Source organism: Vespula pensylvanica, chromosome 14, assembly GCF_014466175.1.
Source record: "Vespula pensylvanica isolate Volc-1 chromosome 14, ASM1446617v1, whole genome shotgun sequence".
In the NCBI taxonomy this organism is placed as follows: Eukaryota; Metazoa; Arthropoda; class Insecta; order Hymenoptera; family Vespidae; genus Vespula; species Vespula pensylvanica.
Genome location: NC_057698.1, coordinates 3,238,366 through 3,256,251, shown reverse-complemented (window position 1 = coordinate 3,256,251; position 17,886 = coordinate 3,238,366). Strand labels below are relative to the sequence as shown.

The window sequence follows — 17,886 nt, the reverse complement described above, 5'->3', positions numbered from 1 at the left end:
AAAAGAAAAAAAAAAGAAAAAAAAAGAAAAGAAAACAGACAATAAAAGAACAGATAATAAAAGTATACAATTAACATATAAAAATCGAAGAAAATCTATTGGAACGTTAAATGAGCTGGATAAAACAGGACTGTGAAAATTAGCATAATTTATGTATAGATAAGGATACTAAATTCGTACAAAATTTCTCTCAATTTCCTTTAAGCGGGTAAATAATAAAAAGTAAATAGTAGAGTAAGTAAATAAATCATTTCGAGCACGGAATCGAGTAAATTTCATTTCGTTATCGTCGTAGTCGTAGTCCTCTCTTCGATCGTAGAGAGCTAATATTACTGCCTTCGCCATAACGTACTGAAACGACAAAAGCGTTCGCATCAAACGAACAGCCAACCAGCCAGCCAACCAACCAACCAACCAGCCAACCAGCCAACCAACCAACCAACCAACCAACCAACCAGCCAGCACAACCCAGCCCAGTTCCAGCTAGCTACTGACTGCTACATACTTCGCTTTGGCTCGCGTACAATAAATAGTCGTCCCGTGCGATAAGAAGTTACGGGAATGTCAAACGTAACTTCCTACCACTACCACTAGCACTAGCACTAGCACTAGCACTACCACTACTACTGTTACTATTATTAGTAGGTAGCAAGCGAGGAGCGATATTCCAGCAAGTAGAAACGGTCGTGTTTACTTGGACAAAAGAACAAGATAGAGGATGGGCAGAGGTTACACGTTAAACTATGAGCATCCGAACTGCATCTGCATATGCGTGTATGTATGTACATATTTATTCGCTTTGCCGTTACGATAAATTGCATTCATCCATCTCCAAGATTCAAAGGCGATTTTTTTTTTTTTATATGGTCTTGTGTGTATTTTATTATTAGAAATATTTGTTAAATTTTATCCGTTGTGCGTGTCTCTATGTTGGTGTGTGTATGTGTGTGTGTGTGTGTATGTATAAAATATTACGCATTATTTTACACTTAATTTGTTTCAAGTTTCTACGACTTTTAGTTCTAGAGATATTTCATTATATAAAGGACGCGTTTATTAACAATGTAATTTGTTTATTAATTATTTATTAATTTATGCAATTTTTTAAATCAACAGATATTCGAATCTTTTATTTTTGATAAAATAAGATGAATTTTTGTTCGTAGAAATTTGTTTATGAAAATTGTTTATAACAAATTGTTCATTAATTATTAACAATAGGCTAAAAAGTAGAGAAAACTCTGCACTTTGAAATGGCGTTAGATTCAAATTTCTACGATTTTTAGTTCCGGAGATATTACTTGTAAACGGAAGAAGAGTTATTAACAATATAATTTGTTTATTAATAATTTATTAATTTATATAATTTTATAAATCCATCTTAATCCATATTACTTTCTTTTGTCAAAATGAAATGAATTTGTTTCGTAAGAATTTGTTTATAAAATTGTTTATAAAAATTGTTTATAACAAATTGTTAATTAATTATTAACAATAGGCTAAAAAATAGAGAAAATTCTGCCCTTTAAAATGGCGTTTGATTCATGTCTCTACGACTTTTGGTTCCAAAGATATTCCTTGTAAACGGAAGAAGTGATTATTAACAATATAATTTGTTTATTAATAATTTATTAATTTATATAATTTTATAAATCCGTCTTAATCCGAATTTCTTTCTTTTGACAAAATAAGATGAATTTGGTTCGTAAGAATTTGTTTATAAAATTGTTTATAAAAATTGTTTATAACAAATTGTTAATTAATTATTAACAATAGGCTAAAAAATAGAGAAAATTCTGCCCTTTAAAATGGCGTTTGATTCATGTCTCTACGACTTTTGGTTCCGTAAATATTCTCATATAAATAGTAAGAATTTATGTTGACCCACTGACCTATATATTTCATTCAAGTTTACCCACTGACCCACTGACCTATATAATTTCATTCAATTTTACTAGTTGACCCACTGACCTATATAAATTCCAAGAATTTACGCAAGTCAGCTGGACCAACTACTACTACTATACTACGAACAGCTGTACTACACTAATTATGAATGAAAATCTTTCAAAGGCGATATCTTCCGAACGAAACGTCGTAGAGACTTGAAACAAAAACCATTTTAAATGGTACAATTTTCACTATTTTTTCAACATATTGTTAATAATTAATTAACAATTATTAATTAACAAATTTTTAAAAACCAAGTTCATCTTTTTTCGTCAGAAATAAAAGATCCGATAAAATTACATGAATTCATAAATAAAAAGAACTGATAAAATTACATACATTAATAAATAATTAATAAACAAATTACATTGTTAATAAACACCTGTTCCATTCATATGGGAATATCTCCGGAACTAAAAGTCGTAGAGACTTGAAATAAGTACGCAAAGTAAGCGGAAAGTAAGCCCAAAATAACTAGGCAAGACAAGTTAAAAAATTATTACTTTCTTATTAATACTATTTCTTATTATTATATTACTAATTTTATTTACTATTACTTTTACTATTTTACTTGTAACTTTAATCTCTTAGCAATACGTACATTAAAATATCTTCGAAACTAATAACTTGTTAACTTTTTTATAGAAGAGTTAATACTTTTTTATGGAGAATGTCTGTATCGATTAATGCAATTAGAAGTATACGATCTCATTAAAAAAAAAAAAAAAACCAGTTGACTTTCATTTGCGCATCTACCAATAAAAAAGTTATTACTGCCATATCGTGGTCCCTTCTGCATCGTACGACTTTTGCAAACAAAAAATTTGTATTATAATCGATTGTCACATTTCAAAAAATAATCAATATATATATATTGTTCATACTAAAAAAATAACTCGAACATTTTTATAATACACATCATATACATATCTATTATATACTTTAATTGAGATACATAATGAAATAAATATTTCGATTATAATTATCAACAATGAATTGATTACAAAAGAATAGTGTTATGTCGTATCTTTTAGTTACTATTTTCGTCCTTACTATCATCAACGTAAATTTCACCTATCAGCTACCTTATGGCGTCAAGGCTCTCTTCGAAATGAAATTACCTTGGTTGGGATGGTCGAAACTTCGACAGAGTAAGAGCGAGAGAGAGAGAGTGAGATAGAGAGAGAGAGAGAGAGAGAGAGAGAGAGAGAGAGAGAGAGAGAGAGAGAGAAAGAGAAAGGGACCACGCCTGTTTTTAGAAACTAACGTCGCTTCCCACGAAGTTCAAAGTTCCCGCGGCTTTGATGCCGTGAGAACGGAATGAATCTCATTAAAATCGTGGTTCGTGCTACGTTTTATGGCTTCCCAAGGGGTTGCAATTGAAGAGTAAAGAGAGAGAGAGAGAGAGAGAGAGAGAGAGAGAGAGAGAGAGAGAGAGAGAGAGAGAGAGAGAGAGAGAGAGAGAGATAGAAAAAGTGTGAGAAAAGGTCAAAGATATAATTATAGTAGATTCAAAAAAAAAAGCAGATCAAGGAAAGGAGAGATATACAAAAGTGAGAAGATGTATGAAAAATAGAAAGAAAGAAATATATTAGATAGAAAGAGAAAGATAGAAGAATGAAGTATAGAAAAGGAGAATAGTAAAGTACTAGCTGGATCGGAGTTTTCTATGGTGACTTTTATATATTATCAATAATTATTCTTTCTCGAGATTTCTTGGATCAATTTATTTTTTATTTTTCTCCTCGGATTATAAAATTTCAAGCTTAATTATAAAAGTCTGAAATATCTCGTGAAGGATCAATTGGTATCTGAAATCAAGGAAGCTTTTCTTGATTTTGACTCATACTACTATCTATGAAAAAGAGACAGAGAAATAGAGAGAGACAGAGAGACAGAGAGAGAGAGAGAGAGAGAGAGAGAGAGAGAGGGAGAGAGAGAGAGAGAGATAATCGCATTAAATAGAAAAAGAAAGATTAATGAAAAGAGAGAGAGAGAGAGAGAGAGAGAGAGAGATAGAGAGAGACGTAACTATACTGATAGAAAAAGAAAGATGAAATAAAGGAGGACAGAGAAATAAAGTAGAAAGTATATGAAAAAGAAGGACAGAAAGAGATAACTATATATCAGTTAGAAAAAGAAGGAAAAAAGGAGAGAGAAGGAATCGTTAATTAACTCGACGATACTAAAAAAGAAACTCGATCGTTACTACTTCTTGTCGAGGTCGAGATCTGAAAAATTGTCCCTTTCGTTTCTCTCTCACTATCACTCTCTCTCTCTCTCTCTCTTTCTCTCTTTCTCTCTCTCTCTCTCTCTCTCTCTCTCTCTCTCTCTCTCTCTCGTTCGTACCTTTCGTAGAAAAGTTCGAAAAGATAGAAACAAATAGAATGTCAGGACTATGATTTTCTTTGAGAGACGCAACTTTCCTTCCTTCCTTCCTTCCTTCCTTCCTTCCTTCCTTCCTTCGGTCTCGTGCTTAATTAGAACCTTTCGTTCCTTCTCTATCTCTCTCTCTATATTTCTTTCTTTTCTTTTTTCCTATTTCTCTCTTTCTCTCTCTCTCTCTCTCTCTCTATCCCTTGTCCGTCCTTGGCTAAGTTCAACGAACTAGTACCTTCGGTAAAGAATACGTTCTGTTCCTCTCATTGAAATCTCGATTTTGTTAAATTCATTAAAGAGAAAAAAGAAAAACAGAAAGAAAAAACAAGGATTTATTCAATTTTAACGATACCACTTTGTTTATGATCTGTAAACCGATATACGCTTTCGTGGGTGTGTGCGAGCGTGTATGTTTGACCTAGGTTTGAATTTATTTAAAAAAATATAAAAAAAAAAAAATAAAAAAAAGAGCAAGAGAATAATGAAAAGGAAACAATGAAAGAGAAAGAAAAGAAAAGAAAAGAAAAGAGGGAATAACACTTTTTTTTTTCTATGCGTTTACATAGAAAAGTTTCTGTAATTAATTCCTTTACAATGTACGTCATCCGTTAAAGAGAGACCGAGTATTACTGTTTGTTCGCCGCACAACATAAATTGAAACAGTTCTGAATTGTTCTTTTCTTTTCTAATTTTTCTCTTTTTTTCCCTTTTATATTTCTTTTTTTTTCCTTCTTTTTTATTCTATTTCAAAAGTAACTTCGTTTAACCGGTCTCATAACGTATGTGCGTATGTATTATATATATATATATATATATATATATATATATAATGTGTGTGTGTGTGTGTGTGTATGTGTTTTATATACATTCTTCGTTATGTCTCTGCTTTTTGCTTAAACGACATTCACTTTTCAAAGTTAAGCAACCAAAACTTCTTTCACACTGCATTTTATACTATACTCCGTTGTAAAATTTCTATGAATTTGTTTTATTGTTTTAATTGTTTTTCTTCTTTTATTTCTATCAACCACTGATGGATGATTTGTTGAGAAGTCTAATAAGACGTCTGGAGAAAATTATCGTTATAAAAAATTTTTGTTTTATAAAATGTAATTACAAATAAAAATCGATTGACTCATTCGTATTGATTTTCATATTTTTTCCCCACGATCATCATCGAAAATAACAAATATCCAGTTTAATAAATTAATTAGAAAAATTCATGACTATTTTGAATACATCTTCAAAGTTTTCTCCTAGAAAATCTGTTTAACGTATCAACCAACTACATCTACTATTTCATTACCGTCGATTAATTATAGAAAATAATGATCAAAACAATTGTGAAGACGCTAATAGAAAAAAAAGTAAAAATTCGTGGACTATATCGACTTCTTAAAAAATTCTTTAGTTGACAACTGATTGAACATTTTATTTATTTTATTTGATTCTCTTCTTCTTTTGATAATTACCAAACAAATATATTTGTTACAATAATCATATATTTATTTTTAATAATTATGAAAAATAATTATGATAATTATAAAGCCAATAAAGGGAATAAGCCTTACTCACGTACTTACATATAGACACACATACACTCTTACGTAAGAAAACTAGTTCTTAACTATTACGAAACTACTTAAATTCTTTTTCCATGAATGGCTTTGTCGAAGAAAAGTAAACAGTGGCTCTTTTGACCAGAAGGAGAGAAGTCACCAACGAAGAGAAGAATCGTGCTGGACCACGACGAGTACAGCTGTCGTACGAGTGAAAGCATTTTGTAAGAAAAAGAAAATGATAGAGAAAAAGAGAGAGAACAAGAGAGAGAGAGAGAGAGAGAGAGAGAGAGAGAGAGAGAGAGAGAGAGAGAGAGAGAGAGAGAGAGAGAGAGAGAGAGAGAGAGAGATAGAAAAGGGAAAGACTTTTACGTGTTCCTTTTATTTTCTTTCGTAACTATAGTACTCCCTGTACCTCTTCTTACTTCCCTTCTCTCTCTCTCTCTCTCTCTCTCTGTTTTTCTTTCTTTCTTTTTCTTTTTTTACTTTTTTCCCTTTTTTCTTTCTTTCTTTCTTTCTTTAGTCCTTTTTTTCTTTTTTCTTTTTTTTTCATTTATTCTTCTCGTTTCTGTGAACAGCATTCATTGTCCACTCGCGAACTTTCCGAGCTTTCGTGCTTTCGTCTATAAGAGGAACCAGAAGGGAAAGAAGAAGAAGCTGGAAGAGGAGGTGAGACAGAGAGATTGATTGTAAGACCGCCAGAGGCAAGTAGGACTCGTTCCATTTTTTAGCTTCGCCTTTGGGGGAATATGAGCCTTCGTTGAGCTTAACGATATTTAGATTTTGTGATTTAAATTATAACGAAGATCTTTCCTATCTTTTACAAATTATAATTCTTAAATTATGTGTGTATATATATATATATATATATATATATATATATATACATATACATATAATACAAAAAAGGATTATGATGTTCGTATAAATTATTTATATTCTTACAAGTACGAACTACTTTTCAAAATCGATTGATTAAGAAACGTATGTTCTCCTTCTTCTTCTTCTTCTTCTTCTTTTCTTTTTTTTAATAAATATATACGATATAAAATTTACATTAGAATTGATTTAATTAAGGACCATGATTATCTTCGGCATGACAATAATTCATCTCATTATTCAAACAATTACAAATGTTATATACGAATATTGTATATATTCTAATATATTTCTATATCATTTTGCTTCGCTAATTGATATAAAATTAAATTGAGTAATATAAAAAAATTAATTAAGTAATATAATCAATATAATTAATTGATTATATATATATATATATATATATATAAAGAAGAAGAAGAACAATATTTGAAATCATTAGTATTAATCTTGTCTAAGTATTTCCCTTTAAAAAATCTTATAGAACTTATCAACATAATTATCGTTGAAGGCGAAATGGTCGAGTTTCTTAAAAGATATCGAAACTAAATTCGCTGGTAGGAAATAAGACGCCATGGCTTTTATTGAAAAGACGGGCCAGACAAAAGTGAACGATTAAGATAGGAAGATAGTACTTCCCTCTTTTCCATTGTTATGGGGGTACATAAAGGATTTTACGCGTCGTTTCGTACAGACCTACTCGACGTTAGACTAGTCTCGTACTTTCTAACGTTTCTCGAACTACAATGGTTTATTTACAGGGAGAAAAAAAATGTATATATATATAAATCTAAAAAAAAAATAAATACAAAGAAAGAAATCCAAAAGAATAGTCTAAATAAAAATAACAATATGAACGCTTTCCATGTCGCATTAAAAACGTTAAAACCATTAAAAGTACACGTTATATAGATCGTATGTGTTTCAACAATTACGAGATAATTAAAAATCAATTTTTATTGTATTTCGTTTGACAATGAATATGTAACGAATAAAAATATTAAAAAAAAAGAAAATAAAAAAATAAAAGAAAAACAGAATTGATCGATTCAATTATATAACGTTTAAAAATAAATTAAATTAAAGTATTAACGAATGAATGTAGATAATCGATCAATTTAATCATAAAAGATTTAACAATAAATCGAATCGAGGTAATATAACAAAAAAGTATCGATATCGAGTTCTTAAGATTTATCAAGTACTTGATAGTAATCGAATTGGTAATAAATAATAATCGATGGTCCACTGATTATATTATATAATACGACATTTATACGTGAATTCAAATGAAGTGATAGTCGTAAATTTTTTTATATCAGAATATTTTTTTTATAGAATGTTTTATAAAATTATTGTTTTACTGTATTATTGTTTTATTATTATTACTTTCATTTTTTATTCTTTATATTTCGAGTAGAAATATGAAAGGAATATGATAAATTAAGTGAACACGGAAAGCGTAAAAATATGGAAAAATAGTAAAAGGATCTAGAAACGAGAATATACGTGTACACACACACACACGCGCGCGCGCGTATATATATATGTGTATGTGTTTATATGTATGTTTTATGTATGTATGTATGTACGTACGTACGTATGTGTCTATATATATATATATACATACACACACGCACACATATCTTGGATCGAGAAGGATAGAGAATAAAAGATGTGAGAAAGGATCCTTCGAAATCGTAGGATGCTACCGACGGACTATGACAAATGAACTCATAACCCCTTAGAATATCATGGTATTTTCGCAGAGCTTGTTAAAACGTGGTTGGCTTGGTAACGGCATAAAAAGAAAATTATTTCTAATATATGAGGCGGGGTAACATCGTTTATTGTCCGCTTACAAGAAACGTTATATTATTTCTTCGTTTATATTCCTTTTGCGCGAGTATTTTATTAATACCGTATTCTTAGAACGAGATCGTAACGAAGACGTATAATGGTAATAATATAATGGTAATAAATAAATAACGAAGACATATAATGGTAATAATATAAACACAGAGAATAAATGTACCATGAATATTCTAATGGAAAAAAAACGTGAGAAATTAAAAAAAAAAAGAAAAAAAAGAAAAAGGAAATTAAAAGAAAAAGGAATAAATAAATTTTACATATTAAACATTTTATAATAATACAATTTTGTCTTTTCAATCCATTAGAATGCATAATACGTTCGATGAAAGTGTTTTATAGAAAAAATAAAAAAAGCTTCAATTTCAAGAAACAACTTAATTTTTACGCATACAGGATGGTTCGAAACGATCCTATTTAGAGTCAGAAGTTTTCAAGCGTTCTTAAAAAAAAAAAAAAAGAAAAGAGAACGAAAAAAAAATCGATTACTCTTCCGAGACTTATTAGACTAATTGCCTTTTACCAGAACGTAAGATTACGAGCACAAACCTAATTAAAAACTTAAAAACGTTTCGATAAAGATTTTCAATATCACCCAGAAACTTTTTTAGACCTACTCTACATTATTACGCTTATACAAATATAGATTAAATATGAATTTAAAAAAACATTCCATTAACGTCGCGTTGATTTTATATCGGCGATAGAATCGGTGAAGACGAGAGATTAAAGAAAAAAAAAAAAAGAGAGAGAGAGAGAGAGAGAGAGAAAAAGAAAAAGAAGAAAAAAAAGGAAAAGCAAACAGAGAATAAAAAATAAAAAAAAGATAATCGACAATTCTTTCACTTACGAGCAATCTCAGGATGATCTTAAATCAACTGCTTCCTTCCACAACGAGAAAGGGGTTGAACTGAGGGATGTGTCTGCGATCGCACGTGAAACGATGATAGAAGTAGACTGAGAGATCGTTTGGGCACGTAAGACGATAAATCACATGGTTATGGCAGCTTCTCTAGAAAGGGAGAGAGAAAGAGATAGAAATAGAGAGAGAGAGAGAGAGAGAGGGAGAGAGAGAGGGAGAGAGAGAGAGAGAGGGAGAGAGAGAGGGAGAGAGAGAGAGAAAGAGAGAAAGTTGAGAATATGAGTTTAGAGACGTGTGTCTCTCTATGTATAAGCAACATAACGTAACTAGCTATGCTATACTAGAGTTTGAGGAAAACTCTTCGTCCGTCGTTAACCAAATTGATATCGTTCCTCTCGTAAAGTTCGTCCTGTATATATGTAGGTATAATATCTTTCCTGAATCATATGAACAACTCTTATATACAACATATATGTTTACATATAATATGATCTGACAAATGATATTATTATTTTACTATCTTATTATTTTATTTTATTTATACTTTTCTGTTTTATTCAATTGATATATTCTATTTAAATAAATGAATATATATATATATATGCTTGTGTGTGTGTGTGTGTGTGTGTTAATTTAATTACATTAAATATTTTATAATATTCTTTTGTTATATACTCTATTATTATATATGTATATATTACATATATTTATTATATCGAAGTAAGTGTATATGTACGTATATAATTCGATGTGCATATCTGTATACATACAAACACGTTAAGCCAATAAAATTTGTATCCTTTATTTATTATAAAGACATTTAATCTTATATTGTGTTATATTGAAAAAATAAATTTCTATATATAGGTATGTGTGTATATGTGTATATGTGTGTTCGCACTCGTATACGTGTATGTTATAAAACACAAAAGCGCAGTAACGAATATTACAATGACACGATATGACCTTCAATAAATTTTATGTTATACGTATATACGTACACGAAATTGGATTATTGATCCCAATTTGTTTTTCTTCGGATAACGTGTACAAATAATTAAATTTGCGTTGGTACGAAAGAGAACGTGTGAAAGCAAAGATACATAAATCAGACGTACCGCTAAATATTTCAACGATTTCAACGAAATGAATGCAATAATATAATCCAATGGTACATGTTCTTTTCCCGCTACTAACGTTTATATTATATAAATAATAAATAAATATATATATACACATATATATATATACGTATATAGAAACATACATACACACATATATATGTATATGTGTTTCAACATCGCGATGTGTAATTGGAATAATAAATATGTTTCGATATCTCTGGCAATGATGAATATTGTACATGTAATTTAATATGAATATATATATATACACACACACACACATATATATATATGTATGTGTGTATATGTGTGCACATAAATATAATATTATACATATGTATATATTTTATTCGATCTCGATGAACGTTCAATTATTTATTTCGCAAACATCCGTGAAAAACATTCTGCAAAGTTTAACGAACGTTTTATAACGACTCTACGAATAATTTCTTAATTAAAGATCCGTTCAGAGATTAATAAAAAACAAAACAAAATATAAAACAAAACAAAACAAAAATAGAAAAAATGAAGGAGGAAGAAGAAAAAAAGAAAGAAAAGAACCAATAGATACATACTCTTTTTATAATTTCAGTTTGAATCATAGTGTTGAAAACAAAATCACGATCGAAATTTTACAAAAGAAAGAGATAGGTAGACGGACAAGACAGACAAACAGACAAACAAGTAGACAAACAAGTAGACAGAGAGAGAGAGAGAGAGAGAGAGAGAGAGAGAGAAAGGGAGAGAAAAATTCCAAATATCACGTATGCATATATATATGTATGTATATATGTATGTATATATGTATGGATATGTATATATATATATATGTATCGGCCATGATGTAGACGGCTCGATACTGGGCAGCATTGTTTCCAAATTCCGATTATAAGCGAGCCTCGATTCTGACGAGCCATGCGCTTGACGGCAGTGATCCCTTTGTGAATGTCGACACAGAAAACTGGAAGCTTTTTCGTTGTATTTAAGAAGAGTTAGTTGCGAAAGAATGAATCGATATACGAATAAATATAAAAAGGAATTATACATATCAGAAGTATATTATACGTATACGTTCGTTGGCTAATTAAAGAAAATTTCATCGTTCGTATAGATTGTCTAACATTGATAATAGTGTCGTGTAAAAGTAAATATTAATATTAAATATTTAAAAAATTATAATTTGATTTAAAAAAGTAAAAATAATGGGAATAAAAGTTGAATTAGTTAAATTCTTATTAAAGTCTGACTATTGTATACAATTTATATATCGTTAATTTTCTATAAATATATTTTTAATAAAGAGAAAGAAAAAGAAAATTGATGAATCAATGATTAATAATTTCTGAGATAATTGAAATGAAATAATACTTAAATGAAGCTTGAATATTCAATCTCGTTCGTTCAATGAAAATAATTTCAATGAACGACAATGATAGACTTAGGAAATTTCATATATAAATGTTATATATAAAACATCAATACGCAAGATGAGTAAAATGCTTTTAGATTAGCTTAAACAATTCTTAGACGATCTTTAAAAAAACCAATTAATTTCTATCGATACGAATTCTATTTGATTTCTCTACTACTATCCCAAATCGTAAAACTAAAAGGTATATATGAATAACAAAGTATCGTAAAAGAATAATTGATGATTAAAAATGATAGAGTTCAAAAATCAAAAATTTTGCAAGTCGACCTAAAGACTGAAACAAACATAAAATAATAATAATAATAATAATAATAATAATAATAATAATAATAATAATAACAACAACAACAATAACAATAACAATAATAATAGTAATAACAAAATTTTCTCTTCGAGAAAAATTGTAAGTTTCCTCCTTACTGATCATATTTAATCGATCGAGTCTGTAAAAAAAAAAAGAAAGGAGGAAAAAATGAAAAAAAAGACAACAAAAAAAAGCAAAGAAAGAAAAAAAAGAAAAAAAAATAGATAGAGGACGCGTGGTGATTCGTTAAATGGACGCGAACGTTTCTACTTCTTATCGAAGGATTCGAAGAGGATCGAAGAGGAAATTAGAGAAGAGCAGCTTGCGGAGATGGTGCTAAAATTGCTTTCACGATCGTCCGACGTTCCCTTTCCCTCCTTCTCCACCTCTTTTACCCCCTCTTCTTCCTCTCACTCCTCCCTTTTCCTCCTCTTTCACCTCTTTGCTTCTCCTCTTCCAATTTCGTCGACCCTTTATCGCTCGACTCCTGCTAGCCGAACGCAGGAGCTTTAACTAATGGCTACTCTACTTCCAAATAATTCGTAATTCACGGCTCCCTCCCCCCTCTCCATCTCTCCCTACCTCTTTACAAGCTTTGGAATGCAATCTCGAGATTCTGTAAATCAACAAACTCAAGAAACAATCACGATCTTAACTCTTAAGTATCCCTCCTTAAAGAATACTTATTTCATAATTCAACGTTTAAATTTAAAGAAGAGAAAAGCAAATCCTTGTTTTGTTTTTTTTTCTTCTCTTTTGTTTCCTTCTCTCTTTTTTTGTTTTTTTTTTTGTTTTGTTTTTTCTTTTTACGAATCTTCAAACAAATCCATCGCAAATCCGATTTAATGAAATCTATCTGTATAGGTTGAATAATTATTCAATTTACGATTGTTAGGGACAAAATAAGGAACGTTACGAAAGAACGAATAGTTGCATAATTAAAAAATGTAATTCTTGAAAGTTAATATTATCCGTTTATGGCGTACATTCGACATTACTCCACTTTATGAATACGCATGGAATATTAAAATTCTTATTACAATTGCGAGTGCTTGCGATTGTTTTTGTTTACTTTTTTTCTTTTCTTTTCTTTTTTTTTTTTTTTTTTTTTTTCTTTTTTAATGCACGCAAAGAGAAAACAAAAATACACCACGAGCGGCAGGCAAGTGCGTCGCAATATTCTCATAACAGAAGAATTGTCATATTGTAATATTAAAAAAATTATTTCCACTATAACCTGTATTACCTAACATCACCCTTATAACAACCTTCGATAATTTCTTTTCCAATTTAACACGCAACGAACGAAATTACAAATCTTTCTTATCGCCGCGTATAAAAAAAAAAAAAAAAAAAAAAAAAAAAAAAAGAAAAAAACTACCAATAAAAATAACTTGTGACTCGAACGAAACATACATACATTCCATATTTTATTTCTAATTATAATACATAACTTCTAATAATTTAATAATCCACTTTAATCACAAAATTCTCATAGTTCATTGGTACAAGTAAAAACAGTTTGATTAATCTCGAACTCTATCGAGATAAATCTTGGAGAGAAATTTCAATAGGAGAGAAGGGAAGTTAAACGATGATATAATATATGTCTTATGTGTGAGAAAGAGAGAGAGAGAGACAGAGAGAGAGAGAGAGAGAGAGAGAGACAGAGAGAAAGAGAGAGAAAGAGAGAGACAGAGAGAAAGAGAGAGAGAGAGAGAGAGAGATCGATACTGTTCTGACCTCAGCACTCAACACGACACACGACACACGAGTGAGTGTGTTCGACTATGCTGAAGTACTACTCTCTGTGTGCTAGCTAGTGGTCACCCCTTTCCCTTCACCCTTGTAACCTTCCACCATCCCCCTTCTCTCTCTCTCTCTCTCTCTCTCTCTTTCTCTTTAGCTGTGTCGACAATCTCATGCATTATGGGTATCCTCGAAAGCCTTCAGGGTCTGCCGGGATATGGAAAGGAGTGAAGCTAACAGACTCGATTCCCTTGTCCCTTTGTGGACGCTACTAGGCACTGTTTGGCCTTTAGCAGCCTGTTTGCCCAACCCTCCTATTCTATGTGCCCAGCTTGTCTTACACGCTTCGATTTGGACGACAAGCGAAGAAGACATCCGATAAGTATCGATATCGTTTTTAGGTCGTTGACCTCTACCTGATATTGGCTACTTGTCTATGATTATCTCTTTCACTTTTTGTTTACCTTTATATATCGCTCTATAATCATTTCGATAATATCGTTTACATAGTATGTTTCGTCAGTCAAGCTAATGGAAATCTTTTGTTTATTTGGATTGTAGGAAGGCATGATAATTCCATTAACGAAAGATGTTCATTTATTTTTGTAAGATAGATAGATATATGAAGAAAGAGGGAGATAGAGAGAGAAAGAGAAAGAGTTGTATTATATATAGAAATATAGAAAATATATAATTGTTAATAGTATTAATAGTGATTTTAGCGATCAAGATTAATTCGATGCTTTGCATCTGTCGTTCTCTCTGTCTCCGTATTATCTGGATTTGTGAGGAAGCAAACGCACAGCAGTATATCTAATATATTCACACATCCAAAGAAATCGATTTTCTTTATTTCTCTTTAACCAAATCCTTTCGTTCGGAGTTACATGTTTTCCGTTTTCCACGATTCGTCCAAGGATTTCGATCTTATTTACTATCGACGAATAAACGACGATCCCGACGAGAGGAAAGTTAGCTAGTACATATATATATATACATACATGTGTGTGTGTATATATATATATGTACGTATGTGTATATGCCTATATATATATATATATACGCGTCTGAAACGCGACTACGATGAATTCTCGAGGAAGTGAGGAAAATTTCGTCGATCTAGTTCCGAGTTCAAAGGGTCTAGGGAAATACTATGTGGAGAGTCGAGTGATATTCATGATAATTTGGAAAGTTTCTTCGTGTTTCTATGCCGAGTTGAATATTCGAGCAATAATAAAAGGTAGACTATAGAAACGTATGTATATATATATATATATATGTATGTGCGCATATATATAAAATTATCGAAATTTTCAAACTGACATTTTCATGTATCTATCTCATGAAAAAAAAAAAGAAAAAAAATTCATCTAACGAAAAAAATTCAATTGACGAGATTTTTACAATTTTCTAAAAAAAAAAAAAAAAGAAAGAAAGAAAAGAAAAGAAAAGAAAAAAAGAAAAATGGAAATTTTCTTATACACCCATGCCAATATAATAAATATTTAGATTTATTGCATTTTGATATCGTTAACAAAATTTGTTCAATTTTCAAATAAACAAACAAATAAATTTCTTATTTAACGATGATTAATTAAAATCCATAAATGAATGGATTAATTAACGACAAAGAGAATCAGCATAATTTTGTGGATCGAGTAAGTATAGGGAAATATTGGTGAAACGGATGGACATACTCGTTGGCAATGCTGTTTGTCGTTATCGGCAAAACGGTAATTGTTTGAATGCACAATCCTATTTGCCAAGCAATCGGACACCGTCCGCAGTTTGTATAATTTCCGTAAAGTTCGGCAGGCTTGTGGTGACAGTCGAGCCGAACAGCTCGAAAACTCGTCGTTTCAGTTTTCACGGTCGTGAGAGATAGAACCACACAGACACACAACACACAGAACACAGAAACATACATCATATACATACACACATACATAACACACGTGTATGCACGCGTACGTACAAATACACACATTCGTACAACACCACGTAAATCGTATAAATGTATATACAGATAAAGAACAGCATCACCAAGGCAAAGTGATATTTATCCTCTTACAAGATGACCGATGAGTCGCGTAACAACATTATATACTATAAAGAATAAAACACTTTAACACGTTTGATACTTTTACGATGGAGGTGGTAGGTAATCGGTTGTATAAAAAATTTATGGATTACATTTCTTTTTCGTTTCTTTCCTTAGCGCGAATTACCGTGCGAAAGGAAAGTATAATGATATACTTAAAGCGATTAGGCGTGTAGCGTATGAGAGGACTGAGATCGATGAAGAATGATCTGTCTGTTAGATGTAAATTAACTAAAGCTTAAATAATGTTATTCGATTTTATAATCTTTCATATTCGGTACGATCGTAAGTTATATATGTGTGTAATAATGCAGTAAAATTTGTTTTTCAAAAATCACTCCGTTTAAACATCGACTAATCGATACTGGAACATTGATAATTGATCTTATCAAAAGAGAATTCAATCTCTGAAAAAAACATCGTTCGATTGATACAATAATATAATAAAAATTGTTATAAAAAATATGAAAGGATTTGCGAAAAAAAAATTGTATGGAATATAACTATACGTGTGCGTGTGAATATTTACATATATACACGTACACACGTATCTATGAATGTTTTACGTATCATATAAATGAATATACCGGGGAAGATAAAAGCTTATATTATCGAGAAAAAAATCAAATCGACCGTAAGGGGATCGTACGTTATTATTACAAGTAGAGTGAACATATATATGTGTATACATGTATGTGTATCTATGGTTGCAGTACCATACTTACGTGCCATCTTCTTCGTTCCTTTCTTTCTCTTCTCTCTCTCCCTCTCTCTCTCTCTCTTTCTCTCTCTGTCTCTCTCTCTCTCTCTCTCTCTCTCTCGTTCAACTATTTTTCCTTTTCATCTTTTTCTTCTTTATACTTTTTTTTTTATTTCTTCTCTATGATATGGTCATTACGATGAAGCACAAAGTAAGCTGCATGTTGTAGAAGGGTAAGAGGAAAGAAAGAAAGATTGTAAGACAGAGAGAGAGAGAGAGAGAGAGAGAGAGAGAGAGAGAGAGAGAGAGAGAGAGAGAGAGAGAGAGAGAGAGAGAGAGAGAGGAAAGGGTGGCTGGTGTTTATCGATCCTATGAGGCATATACTAGCTAGCCAATGACCGGATATAATTGAAATACGTGCTATTTTTATAAGCAACAAAGGGCAACGGCCTCAGGGTAAACGTATCGAGTTCCGATCCGAGGGAATAAAAAAAAAAAGAAAAAAGAAAAATAAAAATAAAAAAAAAAAAATAAAAAGAAATAAAAAAATAACAAAGAATAGGAACGAGAGAAGTGAAGATAAGTGAGAATTTTTTGAAATTGGATCGACCTATCGATTGATTTAATCTCGATAATAAGATTACTTTGTTATCGTTAAGGGATGAATTCTTATATTGTGTATACTTTAGAAAAAGATGGAGGAAGGAGAATTCTCTATCTCTCTCTGTCTCTCTTTCTATCTGTCTCTTTCTTTAGAATGTGATTCTTGATGATTGGATTTCGATATCGAGAACGGAGGAGTTAATTAATCTAATTATGCTCTCGAAGTGTCACAGTCTTATCAGGAAAGGAGATGGTCGAAAGGTCAGAGACCTTTGCCTTATTAACCGAGGGAAGATGCTCTTTCACCGATTTAATCTCCTTACCGAGTAATACTGTATAATTTCGGGATGGTCCTTACACGACGTAAATGAG

At 30.8% G+C, this 17,886-nt stretch overlaps 1 long non-coding RNA gene across 1 annotated transcript in view; it reads right to left on the bottom strand.

Annotated features, from left to right (window-relative positions):
• LOC122634085 overlaps window positions 1-17,886 on the bottom strand; it is a 106,710-nt gene that overhangs the window by 12,182 nt on the left and 76,642 nt on the right. The window contains exon 3 of the long non-coding RNA XR_006328287.1: window positions 9,490-9,651. This is a non-coding gene — a long non-coding RNA (uncharacterized LOC122634085). The remainder of the gene's footprint in view (window positions 1-9,489; window positions 9,652-17,886) is intronic.